General features: G+C 41.7%; 1 non-coding gene across 1 annotated transcript; it reads right to left on the bottom strand.

Annotated features, from left to right (window-relative positions):
• Positions 1-565: 565 nt before the first annotated feature.
• Positions 566-672, bottom strand: LOC123461824. The gene has a single exon (XR_006637889.1). It is a non-coding gene; the product is annotated as a U6 spliceosomal RNA (small nuclear RNA).
• Positions 673-14141: the final 13469 nt, after the last annotated feature.

Here is a 14141-nt window from a genome sequence, read left to right as displayed (position 1 = left end):
TGCAGATTCTGTCTTCCCTAACATAAATGAGCTGGGTGCTGGCAGGAGGCTCGGGCAGAGGGTGAGGGCAACTCCAGAGCAGACCCAGCAGCCCAGCAGAGCAGGAGCGCCGACGCTTAAACTTCATGTCTGCAGGCCCTGGGAAGACCTTCAAGAGCCAACCTTGCTTTCATCTTGCATTTTCATGACTTTCTTACAGCTTACAAAATCCCAGTGTGCAATGCAGGCCTCTAGGAAAGAAGGTGGCATGATTGGCCCTGGAATGGCACCGAGGCTCCACATCATAAAATGTGACTCCTGCCCCCCACCCCCTCACCCCCATGCAGCTGCTAGGAATGCCTTGTAAAATGGAAACTGGGTGGGGGGAATGCTGTTCCCAAGAGTTTACAACCGGGGATTAATTGTGAATTCATGCTCCAAAAAGTTCTATGGAAGAGGGTGTTTAAATCTCAGACAACTAGGGTCTACTAAACTTCTTCCTTTGTTCATCTTCTCTTCATGACAAGGGCTTTAAGGTTTGACTGAAACACAGACCACCAAGAACTATCTTTTTTTTCCTTTAAAAAAATATCTGGAACACTTCATGAATTTGCGTGTCATCCTTGCACAGAGGCCATGATAATCTTCTTTGTATTGTTCCAATTTTAGTATATGTGCTGCTGAACCGAGCACCTATCTTTAAACATTATATTTATTTTACAAGATTTCCACTACGGTGCCAATATGCATTATGAGAAAGAGATGGAAGAGGCTCTTCGGGTCTCTTTTTAGAGACATCCAGAGTTTGGCACTGCTTATCAGAGTGCTCCGAGGTTTGGATTCTACAGTTCAGTTGCTTTATATTTTATAGGTTGCAATTTTGAAAAGAAAGGTCTCCCACTGCAAGAAAGAATAGATTGAATAGGGAGTTTTGTTAGACTGCAACTGGATGAATTGTTATTTCATATATTTGAACATCTTTAAAAGGCCTTAAAACAAAAGAAAATAAGTGTGGATGTGACTCAGTCACACCCAAGTTGACACAGAAACTTCATATTAAAGGAATGAGTAGGTTTTCACCAGCTAGACTAGGGAGGGAACTTTTCTTAGAAAACATTCTTAGAAGACAGAGCCCCATGCACACAGAAACACAGCCCAGAAAGCACAGCATGCTCATGGGCCAGTATATCTGCTGCGTAACCAAAAGGCATGGGCGGCTCTCATGAAGTGCTAAGAGAAGAGGTTGTCCAAGTGAGCAGAGACCAGGCCATAAGGAGCCCCGTATGCACCCTTGTCCTCTAGGAAGTTGTCTGCTGTGAGTGAAAAGAGTCTGGTTTTAAGCAAGAGAGGGGAAACTGATTTGTTTACTTTTTAATTGAAAGATCCACGTGCTGATTTCAGGAACATCTGGAGTCACGGTTCAAATGATGTCTTCAGAGCTCGGCCTTCAGCTGGGGTGTGAACACTCCTAGACTCCACATGGAGTTTCCTGGTTACAGACTTCAACCGGATCCTAGGGTAAGTGGCCCTTCTTCTTTCCATGTACCCATAATTTTCCTTGTCTCTCTATAGTCTCTCAATTTCTAGTATAGCTTTTTTCTTTTTTCTACTTATTTGCTGCTGAACAGAGATGTACACCCCACCCATCAGTGACCAAAAGTCTCAACCTGCCTAATATAAAGGAAAGGGAAGGGGTTTGAGCTTGGAGACCAGAGGAAGAGAAGATGACATTACTCCGACATCAACCATATGGCATATGGAAGACGAGCAAGCAAAAGTCGCAGGACACCCTTGCCACGCGGTGTCTGAGAACCATGAAGTTAGTAAATCATTGAAACTTAAGACAGCATCTGACATAAATTTAACTTCACTATGTAAACCTTGAAGGATGAGGACACATGGTCCCACTTCTCAGGTACACACATACACTCTGCTTGAACAACAGCAGAGGCTCCCCTTGAGCTGCTGTTAACATATTAAAGGCTATGATATCCCGTGGAACAGATGCCCTCATAATTTGAAATTTTGAGTTTAGAAGTGAGATCCCATGAAACTTTTTTTAAAAAGAAAGAAAGAAAAGAAAACCTCCTTCAGGCTGGAGAAATGTCTAAGCAGTTAAAAATACTTACTTATTAAACCTTGAGACCCAGGTTCAATTCCCCAGTACCTACATAAAGCCAGATACACAAAGTAACACATGTATCTGGGTTTGTTGGAAGTATCAAGAGGCTCTATTGAGTTCTCTCTCTCTCTCTCTCTCTCTCTTTCTCTCTTTTTTTCTCTCTCTCTCAAATAAATAAATATTTTTTAATCTGCTTTGCTGAGGCAAAACATAAAGAAAATTTTTAAGAAAATTCCAATGATAGAATAAGTTTTTCTTCTTTATTGGCTCTGGTCTGTAACTCCCAGTGTCAGAATATGGTTGATCAGAGAGATCTACAAGTTCCCCAAAACAACACAGGCTTCTGTCAAAGCACTTGATTACCTGAGGTAAATGGTAAGACCCTACTGCTGAAGACACCATATGCTGCCGGCACGGAATATGGTGAGACCTGGCTGAAATCCAGAAGAGAGCCTGTCCCCAGACAGCCCATCCAGTGCTGGAAAGTGCTACATGATCTACTGGGGGAAAGTGGCCAAAACTGTCCAAGCAATCAGGGGTCTAAGCTACTCAGAAGCAAACATCCCCACGAGTTGTACACACAAGTGCAATAGTGGCACACAGCCTTGGTGAGTAAACAATCGCTTTCTGATTTTGGCTAAGAAGTGTGCTCAGTGTAAAGGAGCCCATATCTGGAAGTGGGAGCCAGGTCAGAATCCTATGGAGACAAAGATCATGCTCTCCAATGTCAAGCTCCCACTAATCTTGGGCTACAAGAGGGACTACATCCATCAAATTCTCTCTAAATTAATAATGCTTATCCCATTCAACCTGAGCTGACTTCACTCAGATGGGAGTGAGAACTGAGGAGATAAACTACCCCTCGCATTTCAGCCAAGCCCCCGCTGAAACCATAGAGGAATTGGGGAGATGAGCAAGAGCACTGCTTCCATGGTGAGCCTGACAATCAGCGCAAGGGTGAAGGAGACAGATGCTGAGGACACTCAACACTTACCAAAGCAGCGATCCAGAGGCTCCTAAGAGCCCATCACAGAAGCAGACTTAAAACACGCCCACCATGGCTCAGGGAATTTTGCAGATGAGGAATCAAAAAGACAGTTACAGCCACACATTAGAACATCATGCCTAGAGGCACTGCCTCTCCCCAATGACTGACTGCTGCTCCCACAATACATAGCCCACGACCCGCAGGGAAAACCTGCAACCCCACTGAGAAGGACCCCCAGCGGAATGGGGGCAGGGACAAGGTACCAACACATGATGTGTCCATATAAGTATGTTGGCCTTTAAAAAAAAAAAATCAAAAAAGGAAAGAAAAGTAGTGTGAGGTTGTCATCAGTATGACAACAGTGTCAAAGGGAAAATAATGAAGAAACCAAAGCAAAGCCAAGGTTTCAACTACTACTATCTCTGGGATGACAGAATCTGACATTTTCCTCAACTCCATTGGCCTCACAGAGTGGTCCTTGTTTCTGTATGAGATGAAGTCACATTTGATTTTGACAGAGAGTTTGTTAGAGCCCCACTGTAGCCTTTGAGGATCCCCGTAGGCTGTTGTGGTTTGTAAGTATTCTGGCCCTCTTGGCTATAGAGTTTAGCTTTAGGTGAGGATTTCCAATGTTGTGCCCTGTTTTCCCATTTCTATGTAAGGCATTAAAGACAGCCCGAGTTCCTAAGACAGGAATGTCCAAGGCTGATGACGACAGCAGAAACCCTTAAGCATCCCCACCAACACTTAGCACCTGAGATTACTATACAGACTCGTTTAGAGTGCAGTTCCAGGGTGCGGATGAAAATGGAGAATTAACACTATTGACTTCTCACATGGAGTCACCCAGCGCATCTCTGTGACCATTGTCGCTGACGAGGGGTTTTTACCAGGGAACATCGCTGGGCAGCCTCAGTCTTCAAGGGCAGCCAGGAAGGCCCCTTTCCCTGCAGAGGGTGGGGCATGCTCCCTTACAGTGGTCCCCCTCTTTGGAAAAGGGGCAAAACCCTGCACAAGCAAGAGATATTTATTTACTTTAGAGAAAGGAAGGCGTCAAGGAGGGGCTCAGAAACCTCCCGCCAAGTGAGAAGTGGAAAGAGCAGTCACTCCGGGAGACCCCTCCGCAGTGCCAAAGGCAGGGAGGGGAGGTCGCGGCTGCCTGGTCCTGAGGGGCGGGCGGGCCCGCACGCGAACGCAGTCACGACACACCCGCACATCTGGAATCTGCCGCTCTCCCGTCAACAGCAGTCTGCAACACAACTCTTTTGAAAACGCCCGGTAACATCTACAATCCTGAGAAATGACTTTCATCTGTAACTAAGACTGGAATCATTATTTTCTTTTACGGGTGGATTTTTTAAAATCTCTTGTTATTCTAAAACTTCAGCCTTGTTTTTAATTAAGACAGCCGTGCCAGTTGAAAAATGTGGCATATTTACATAGAAATTACTATAGCACACCAAATTCTTAATTTTAAGCCATTTTAATCACTTTCCCAGATGCACTGGTAATTACTTCTGGTTGACATCATTGAAGTGCTTTCTGGAAGCACAGAATATATTCATATCAATTGAAGTTGTCCCTCGTACAGAAAGATGAGGGGCCCAGGATGACTCTGGGAGTGGGAAAGTCACATTTACCATCCATGCCTAATAATTAGCAGAAATTCATTACTCTAAGTTTGCTTGAGCCTAAACAATATCAGCTTGTAATTACTGGTAGCTTAGGGCAAGGTAAATATTTGATGTGTTGCTGGTAAATCCATTTTTAGTAATACAAGGAGTTAGCTGATCATGTATTTCTTTAGCCTTTAATAAGATTATAGACATTAACAGCAAAACTGCTGCCAAAAAAAATAGCATGAAGGACACTTCCCAGGAACAGCAACTAATGAACCCCTTGGGGATGAGGCTGTCTGTTTGGGTTAAGAATAGGAAATTGCTTTCAGCAAATTCAATGCAGAAAAATGGTTACAGTGGTCTTATCACTGAAGTCTCATTACCACTTACACAGCTGAGCTTTGACCAAGTTTTGGCTTAAATGGTTTTCTTTCTTTTTTTTTTTTTAACTTTCTTGGGTGGTTTGCTAGATATTTTTTTAATATTCCTTATGTAGTAAAGAGCAGGTGTGCTCCACAGCAATCTCCTCCACAGGGAAATATACAAGAGTCAATCAAAGTATATGGGTCTGAAACAGTGAAACATGAATACCTGCATATATCTCATTTGATCACTACAGCTCAGCAAGCAAGAACTGGTGGCATTATATCTGTGCTAAGAATGGGGAAATTGAATGCCAGAGAGATTAAGGCAGTGGCATAAGGTCACAGTGACTGTTGAAATTGGGCTAAGAATGCCAGCCATCTGATCCTAGTTTAGGACCCTTCCTATGACCCCAAATTTACTTGTAGGCCAATGTCAAGACCACCATGATGGGCTCAGAACCATTGATGACTACACTACCCAAGGATGAATAATGCATTCCACAAAAGTAAGGGGCACCACGTCAGGAACTCTCCATGATGATTAGTCTCATATGTCAACTTGACTAGGGCATAGAATGCTTAAATATCTGGTTAAACATTATTTCTTGATGTTTCTGTGGATGTTCCTAAATGAGGTTAGCGTATGAGTCCATAGAATGAGTAAAGCAGATGGCTTGCCCCGTGGTTGCAGGCCTTATCCAATCTACCAGGCCTTTAAAAGAACCAGAAGAGAAAGATTAAATTTTCTCTCAAGCTGGAATCCTAGTTTCCTGAACACACTGGTCCTGAATCTCAAATCTGCAGACCCAGACTAGAATATACGCCATCATCTTCGCAATTCTCAGGCTTTTCTGGGTCAGCAACTTGTATACTAAACGACTTGGGACTTTTTAGCCTCCATAATATTGAGAGATCTTACAATGAATCTCCTCTTGGGTTCATGGATAAAGGTGCAGATAGGATAGAACTATTTCCATATAGAGCCCTGACTAATAACATCCCCTAAAGCACAACTCCATGGAATGCCATGGAAATACTCACCTAAGTGAACTATGGCCAAACCAGAGGAAGGCACCAGTTTGGGAAGCAGACCTGGTCACTATTATAAGCCCCTATCTACAGAAATTATATGTCTGTCTCTGCTTTATATTATACAACCTAACGTAGTACCCACGTAGCAGCAGTTCAGTACTTATGTGTCATATTTATAAAGCCTTTAAAATAAACAGGAAGAGAAAAGGTAGAGAAATAAAATATGGAATATAATCCATTCTCAAATTGATGGCAGACACTTGCTTCAAGGGCTGCCAATTCAACCTTTCCTATACTCAGAAATAATTCGGCCTCCCTACTGCCTCTTTGGCCTGGCATTTAAGGCCTTCATCCACAACCTCTTTCCCCACAAGAACTCAGCCATTGTTCTTCCCATACTGTGTCCTGGGGGCTCTTACTTCTGTTGCATCATCTCTGACCTCCTCTTGACGGCTCCACTGCCATTGCTATCTTACCCTCTGTGCGGTCACATCCCAAAGGCTGTCTTCCCATGGGGATCTTCCTCAACCTGAGTAATAATTCATTCCTCTGGAATCTCATGCCACGCCTTGCTTGTGTTTATCCTCGTACTAATCTCTGAATAAATTTAAGTAGAAGAAACTTCCAAAAGTCACATATTTCAGTTTAAAATCATTGATTTTCCTATGTTTACAAGCTTCTAGAGTTCTGGGACTGTATTTATGTGTCTTGGTTGGTATCCTTTGCAAACTCATCTGAAAAAAAAAAAATGAATGAACAAGAATTTTCGGTCAGCAAAAAAGCTACTAGACACTCCTTAAACTCTTTGGCTTTCTTAAACATCATTCTATAAATCCCATTTCAACATTGGTGATAGAGAAGGGAAGACACATCAAAATGGAAAATGGACTAATTGGAAAGAAGAAGGGGCTCAGTGGAATGGGCGCAAGGGGGGGGGCAAAAAGAGGTAATGGGAAGAGATTATGATCAAACTACAGTGTGTTCACTATAAAATTCTCAACAAAAAACTAAAAAAAAAAAAAAAAAAAGATGGAGGGCATTTCTAAGGAGCACCTGAGGCTGCCCTGTCCTCCACACACAACTGCATATACACCCATGTGCACTCACACGCACGTGCCCGCAAACATAATCATGCGCACACATATGCATGCATACCACACTCACACACACAAGTGCTGCAAATAAGTAAAAGGAAATGAGCTGTATCCAGATAGATAAGGCAAGATAGATTTTCCCAAAACAACAGAATCAGTACGGGTTTTCTTAGAGGTCACGTACAATGTCACTGGAATTGTACATATCAGTTTTGTAACTCATTTTTTATATGACTCTGAAATTTGCAGAGGTAGCATTAGCATGACATTGGCCCGTTAAACCCCAAAATGCATGAGGCTGACCTTGGCTCTCAGGTGAGTGATCTGAGAGTTAATTTTGTATCTTGGTTCCCCCCCCCCCGTATGAAAAGAGTAATAATAATCATAGCTACTTCTAGGTTGTTATGAGGAGTAAGTGAGCTACTTCTCACAATGGTTTGAAAATCATGAGAGCACATGACAGGTATGAACTAAGCAAATGTTAAGTGTAAATAAAGTCAGATGGAAACCCACAAGACAGTTGGCATGACAAATTTAGAATCACACTCCAGCTGGGTGTGGCAGCAAACGCCTTTAATCCCAGCACTCAGGAGGCAGAGATAGGAAGATCACTGTGAGTTCAAGGCCACCCTGAGACTACATTCCAGGTCAGCCTAAGCTAGAGTGAGACCCTACCTTGAAAAAACAAAAAATAAAATTGTAATCACACTCCAGCTAAAGTTAACAAATAATCTTTAAAATAGACTCTAAAATAAATTGTTCTGGGGCTTGAGAGATGGCTTAGCTGTTAAGACACTTGCCTATGAAGCCTAAGAACCCACATTCAATTCAGCAGGACCCACGTAAGCCAGATGCACAAGGTGGCGCATGTGTCTGGAGTTCATTTGCAGTGGCTAGAGGCCCTAGCACACCAATTCTCCCCTGCCTTCCCAAATAAATAAAGTAAAATATTCTAATGGTGTTTAAATGCTATAGATGGTGATGATATGAGCCCATCATTAGCTATGATCTGTAAACCATGAATACGCCTTTAGTGTTCACTGTTTAATTTTTATCAATTTCGTTTTTCTTTCTGTAGTGATGAGGATCAAAGCAAGGGTCTCATGCATGCTAGGTAAGCACACTACCGCTAAGTTACAGCTCCAGCAGCTTGCTTTTGTCAGACCTTTTACATGTACATGGTTTTTACATGTTTAAAATCCCCAAGTAAGAAAAAAAAATGAATGCACTTTGAAGTTGCTCTCTAAGGCGCCAAATACAAGGGGCACTTCTCTAGAACGAGAACTGAGGAAGTAAGTGCCTCGGCCTCCTTTAACTGTCAGCTTCCCTTGACTCTGAGGGCCTCTTGTACATTTCTTTTTCATTCCATTCACATTGCTTATCTGCTAATAAGAAAAAGGTTGGTGAGAAAGGTTACCATGAATCTGGATGACCTAGCCTGCCTTTTTAGTCCCTGTATATTTAATCGGCTTCAAGCATGACAACCTTTTGTTATTTTTTTTCCCCCCCAAGAGAAGGTCTCGTGTAGCTCAGGCTGTCTTTGAACTCTCTATGCATTTACCAAAGCTAACCTTGAACTCTGGGCCCTTCTGTCTCCACCTCCCAAGTACTGGGATTATGTGCATGTTCCACCACACTAGCTGCAAGCACCTCATTGCTTGTTAGATAGTCAGTAAGTCACTGAAGGCATGTAATGGACTTAATTAAGAGGAGAGATCTATATGGGAGGAAAGACAATGACATCACTGCAGCCTCTGTGGAAAGCTTTCCTTTACCATCTTCTCAAAAGAGCTTGCTCCTTGGTTCAGTCTAGAGAGTCTTGGATCGATGCTCCAATCAGTGAGATGAAATAAACATTAAAATATGATGTTGACTTCCGGTTAAGATGGCGGCGTAGGTACCACGCCAAAATAGCCTGGGGGGGGAAGACCAAAAAAAACTCAGCAAAATACACACTTTTACTAAAAAGTGAGGTGTATAGGAAGTTGAGGCGGCAGCGGAGAAGTGGAAGAGTTATAGAGCATCCAGAGCCTGCACAGCCGGGAACAGCGGCTCCGGGCCGCTCGGCTACCCGCCGCAACCGCGGAGCGGCAGAAAACCGCCGGACTCTTGGCTCGAGCCGCAGGACAAGCCAGGTGCGGGAAGTTCCCCTCACACCGCGCTCTCCGCAACTCGGGAAACGTGAGGGGAGAGTGGCAGTGAGCAACGGAGGGAGGAGCAGACCGCGAGGTAAAAGCACACGATACAACCAGAACAGCCGCGGCTCCCTCCCCTCCCCTGCCACCTGAACCCAGCTCCAGCGAACACAGCAGCGGCCCGGGACCCGGCCACGCCAACTTGGGCTGACGGCGGGACCCAAGCAGGAGCAGAATTTGGCAGCAACTTCAGCGGCTCCAGCACCGGTACCAGTGGCCCCAGCAGCAGCGGACCCAGGAGAGCAGCGGCTTCGGGGTGAGCAGCAGCGGTGGACACGACAACGGCAGCTTCAGCAGTGGTGGGGGCTCCGGCGGTGACATCTACAACAGCTGCAGAGGCGGCGGCAGCGACTCAGTTTGCCCCGTAGGAAAAGCAAGTGCCCAGCTCCAGAAATCAGAACAGCAACCCGACGACCCAGGCAGCAACTTGACTGAGACCACAATCACCCAAGGTAACTGGGATTGCACCAGGGAAGGGTCTCACCTGGTCACAAGCTGACTTGGATACCTCAACAGACCAGAAATCTAAACCTCTTTGTTGATAGAGGATCTGGTCATTATAATAACTACTCTTGCATACATACTCGGGGCTGTTTTTGATGGAATGGGTACAGTGTTTAGCTAAATTTTAGAATCTACCAGTATATTATTCCACTCAGCCTGCTTGAATACTCCTATAGCAGGGAAACTCAACCCCTAAGAACATCTTTGTAGATACTCTGAGAGTCTTAAGAGCCACACCTAATACCTTAAGGTCCTACCCTGAAAATATTTTACACCAAATCAATTGATACAGCTAAGAATACACAGCTAGCTAGAAAATCCAAGCATTAACTTAATCCAAGATGCAAAAATATATACATTATAACACAAGAAACACTAAAAAGCAAGACGATATAAATCTACCTAAAAGTATTAATGCATCAGAAATGTCCTCCAGTGAGAAAGAGTTAGAGGAAATGCCTGAGAAAGAGTTCAAAAGAATGATTATAAATATGTTCAAAGAGGTCAAAGAACACATGAAAACAATCAAAGAAGAAATCAAAGAGGAAATCAAAGAGGAAATCAAAGGAATCAAAGAAGAGGCAGGACACCAATTTAATGAAATAAAGAAGGCAATACAAGACATAAATAGAGAAATAGAAATAATAAAGAAAAACCAGTCAGAATTACTAGCAATGAAGAACACAGTTAATGAAATAAAAAACTCTGTAGAAAATCTCACCAGTAGGATGGATGAGGGAGAGGACAGAATATCTAAGCTAGAAGATCAGGTGGCAGACCTAATGCAGTCCAACAAAGAGAAAAACAAACTTATAGAAAAGTATGAGTGGGAATTTCAAGATATTCGGGACACTATGAAAAGATCCAATATAAGAATTCAGGGCATAGTAGAAGGAGAAGAATTCCACTCCAGAGGCATAGTAGGCATCTTCAACAAAATCATAGAGGAAAATTTTCCCCAAATTGGGAAAGAGGTGCCAATACAGATACAGGAAGCCTTTAGAACCCCAGCCAGACAAAACCCAGAAAGAAACTCTCCTCGCCACATTATACTCAAACTTCCAAACACACAAACCAAAGAAAAAATATTGAAAGCAGTTAGAGAGAAAAATCAAGTTACCTACAAAAGCAAGCCCATCAGGATTACAGCAGATTATTCAACACAAACTTTTAAAGCCAGAAGGGCCTGGAGTGATATATTCCAAGTTCTGAAAGATAACAACTGTCAACCAAGGTTACTTTATCCTGCAAAGTTATCCATCCAAATAGATGGAGAAATAAAGACATTCCATGACAAAAGCAGGTTAAAGGAATATCTGAAGACAAAACCAGCTCTACAGAAAATACTTGATAGAATCCTCCATGCTGAACAAAAGGAAAAGCACACATATAAGGAACCTAGAAAAAACCAGCCATACTCAAATACCAGTTAACAGAAGAGAGCACAGGTAGAACCAGTAACACACACACACACACACAAAAATGGCAAACATAAATACACACATTTCAATAATATCTCTTAATATCAACGGTCTCAATGCCCCAACGAAAAGACATAGATTTGCAGACTGGGTTAAAAAGCAGGATCCTACAATTTGTTGTCTTCAAGAAACTCACCTTTCTACAAAGGATAGACATTATCTTAGGGTGAAAGGTTGGAAGACGGTGTTTCAAGCAAATGGGCCTAGAAAACAAGCAGGGGTTGCTATCCTAATATCAGACAGGGTGGACTTTAGTCCGAAGTTAGTCAAAAAAGATAAGGAAGGTCACTTTATATTGATTAAGGGCACACTCCAACAGGAGGACATTACAATCCTAAACATATATGCACCTAACATGGGGGCTCCCAAATTCGTCAAACAAACACTATTAGAACTAAGGTCACAGATAACACCAAACACGGTGGTGGTGGGTGACTTTAACACCCCACTCTCATCAATTGACAGGTCATCCAGGGAAAGAATAAACAGAGAGGCATCTGGACTAAATGAGGTCATAGAAGATATGGACCTAACAGATATATACAGGACATTTCATCCAAAGGCTGCAGAATATACATTCTTTTCAGCAGCACATGGAACATTCTCTAAAATAGACCATATATTAGGACACAAAGCAAATCTTAACAAATTCAGGAAAATTGAAATAATTCCTTGCATTCTATCTGACCACAATGGAATTAAACTACAAATCAGTAGCAAGAAAGGCTATAGAGCATACACAAAATCATGGAAGCTAAACAATACACTACTAAATGATGAGTGGGTCAATGAAGAAATCAAAAAGGAAATCAAAAAATTTATAGAGTCAAATGATAATGAGAACACAACATACCAAAATCTCTGGGACACAATGAAGGCAGTTCTAAGAGGTAAATTTATAGCCTTAAGTGCCTATATTAAGAAATTAGAAAGGTCGCAAGTAAACGACCTAATGCTTCGTCTTAAAGCCTTGGAAAAAGAAGAACAAGGCAAACCAAAAAGTAGTAGACGGGAAGAAATAATAAAGATTAGGGCAGAAATTAATGAAATAGAAACAAAAAGAACAATCCAAAGAATTAATGAAACAAAGAGTTGGTTCTTTGAAAGGATAAACAAGATTGATAAACCCTTAGCAAATCTGACCAAAAGAAAGAGAGAAGAGACACAAATTAATAAAATCAGAGATGAACAAGGTAACATCACAACAGATTCCAGAGAAATTCAAAAAATTATAGGGACATACTATAAAAGCATATACTCCACCAAGTATGAAAATCTGAAAGAAATGGATGATTTCCTTGATCTATATGACCTACCTAAATTAAATCAAAATGAGATTAATCACTTAAATAGACCTATAACAAACATGGAGATCCGAGCAGTTATCAATAATCTCCCAACTAAAAAAAGCCCAGGCCCGGATGGATTCACTGCTGAATTTTACCAGACTTTTAAGGAAGAGCTAACACCATTGCTTCTTAAGCTTTTCCAGGAAATAGAAAAAGAAGGAATCCTACCAAACTCCTTCTATGAGGCCAGCATCACCCTGATACCAAAACCAGGCAAAGATAGAACAAAAAAAGAAAATTACAGACCAATCTCCCTCATGAACATAGATGCAAAAATTCTCAACAAAATATTGGCAAACAGAATACAAGAGTATATCAAAAAGATCATTCACCCTGACCAAGTAGGCTTTATCCCAGAGATGCAGGGATGGTTCAACATACGCAAATCTATAAATGTAATACATTACATAAATGGGTTGAAGGACAAAAATCACATGATCATCTCATTAGATGCAGAGAAAGCATTTGACAAAATCCAACATCCCTTCATGATAGAAGTCCTACAGAGACTGGGAATAGAAGGAACATATCTCAATATAATAAAGGCTATTTATGACAAGCCTACAGCCAACATATTACTAAATGGGGAAAAACTGGAAGCTTTTCCACTAAAATCAGGAACAAGACAAGGGTGTCCACTGTCTCCACTTCTATTTAATATAGTTTTGGAAGTCTTAGCCATAGCAATAAGGCAAGAGACACACATAAAAGGGATACAAATTGGAAAGGAAGAAATCAAGCTATCATTATTTGCAGATGACATGATTCTATACATAAAGGACCCTAAAGACTCTACTAGCAAGCTGTTAGAGCTAATCAAAACCTACAGCAATGTAGCAGGATACAAAATAAATACACAGAAATCAGTAGCCTTCATATATGCTAACAACAAACACACAGAGGATGAAATCAGAGAATCACTCCCATTCACAATTGCATCAAAAAAAATAAAATACCTTGGAATAAACCTAACTAAGGAAGTAAAGAATCTATACAATGAGAACTTTAAGACACTCAAGCGAGAAATTGCAGAAGACACTAGAAAGTGGAGAAACATCCCTTGTTCCTGGCTTGGAAGAATCAATATAGTGAAAATGGCAATCTTACCTAAAGCAATCTACACATTTAATGCAATCCCTATCAAAATTCCAAAGGCTTTCATCATGGAAATAGAAAAAACAATCCAAAAATTCATTTGGAATCATAAAAAACCTCGAATATCTAAAATAATACTGAGCAACAAAAAAGAGGCTGGTGGTATCACCATACCTGATTTTAACCTATACTACAGAGCCATAGTAACAAAAACAGCATGGTACTGGCACAAAAACAGACATGTAGATCAGTGGAACAGAATAGAGGACCCAGATGTAAGCCCAAGTAGCTATAGCCACCTGATATTCGATAAAAATG

The sequence above is a fragment of the Jaculus jaculus genome, chromosome 6 (assembly GCF_020740685.1).
Source record: "Jaculus jaculus isolate mJacJac1 chromosome 6, mJacJac1.mat.Y.cur, whole genome shotgun sequence".
Taxonomy (NCBI): Eukaryota; Metazoa; Chordata; class Mammalia; order Rodentia; family Dipodidae; genus Jaculus; species Jaculus jaculus.
This window is presented reverse-complemented; position numbering and strand designations above follow the sequence as displayed.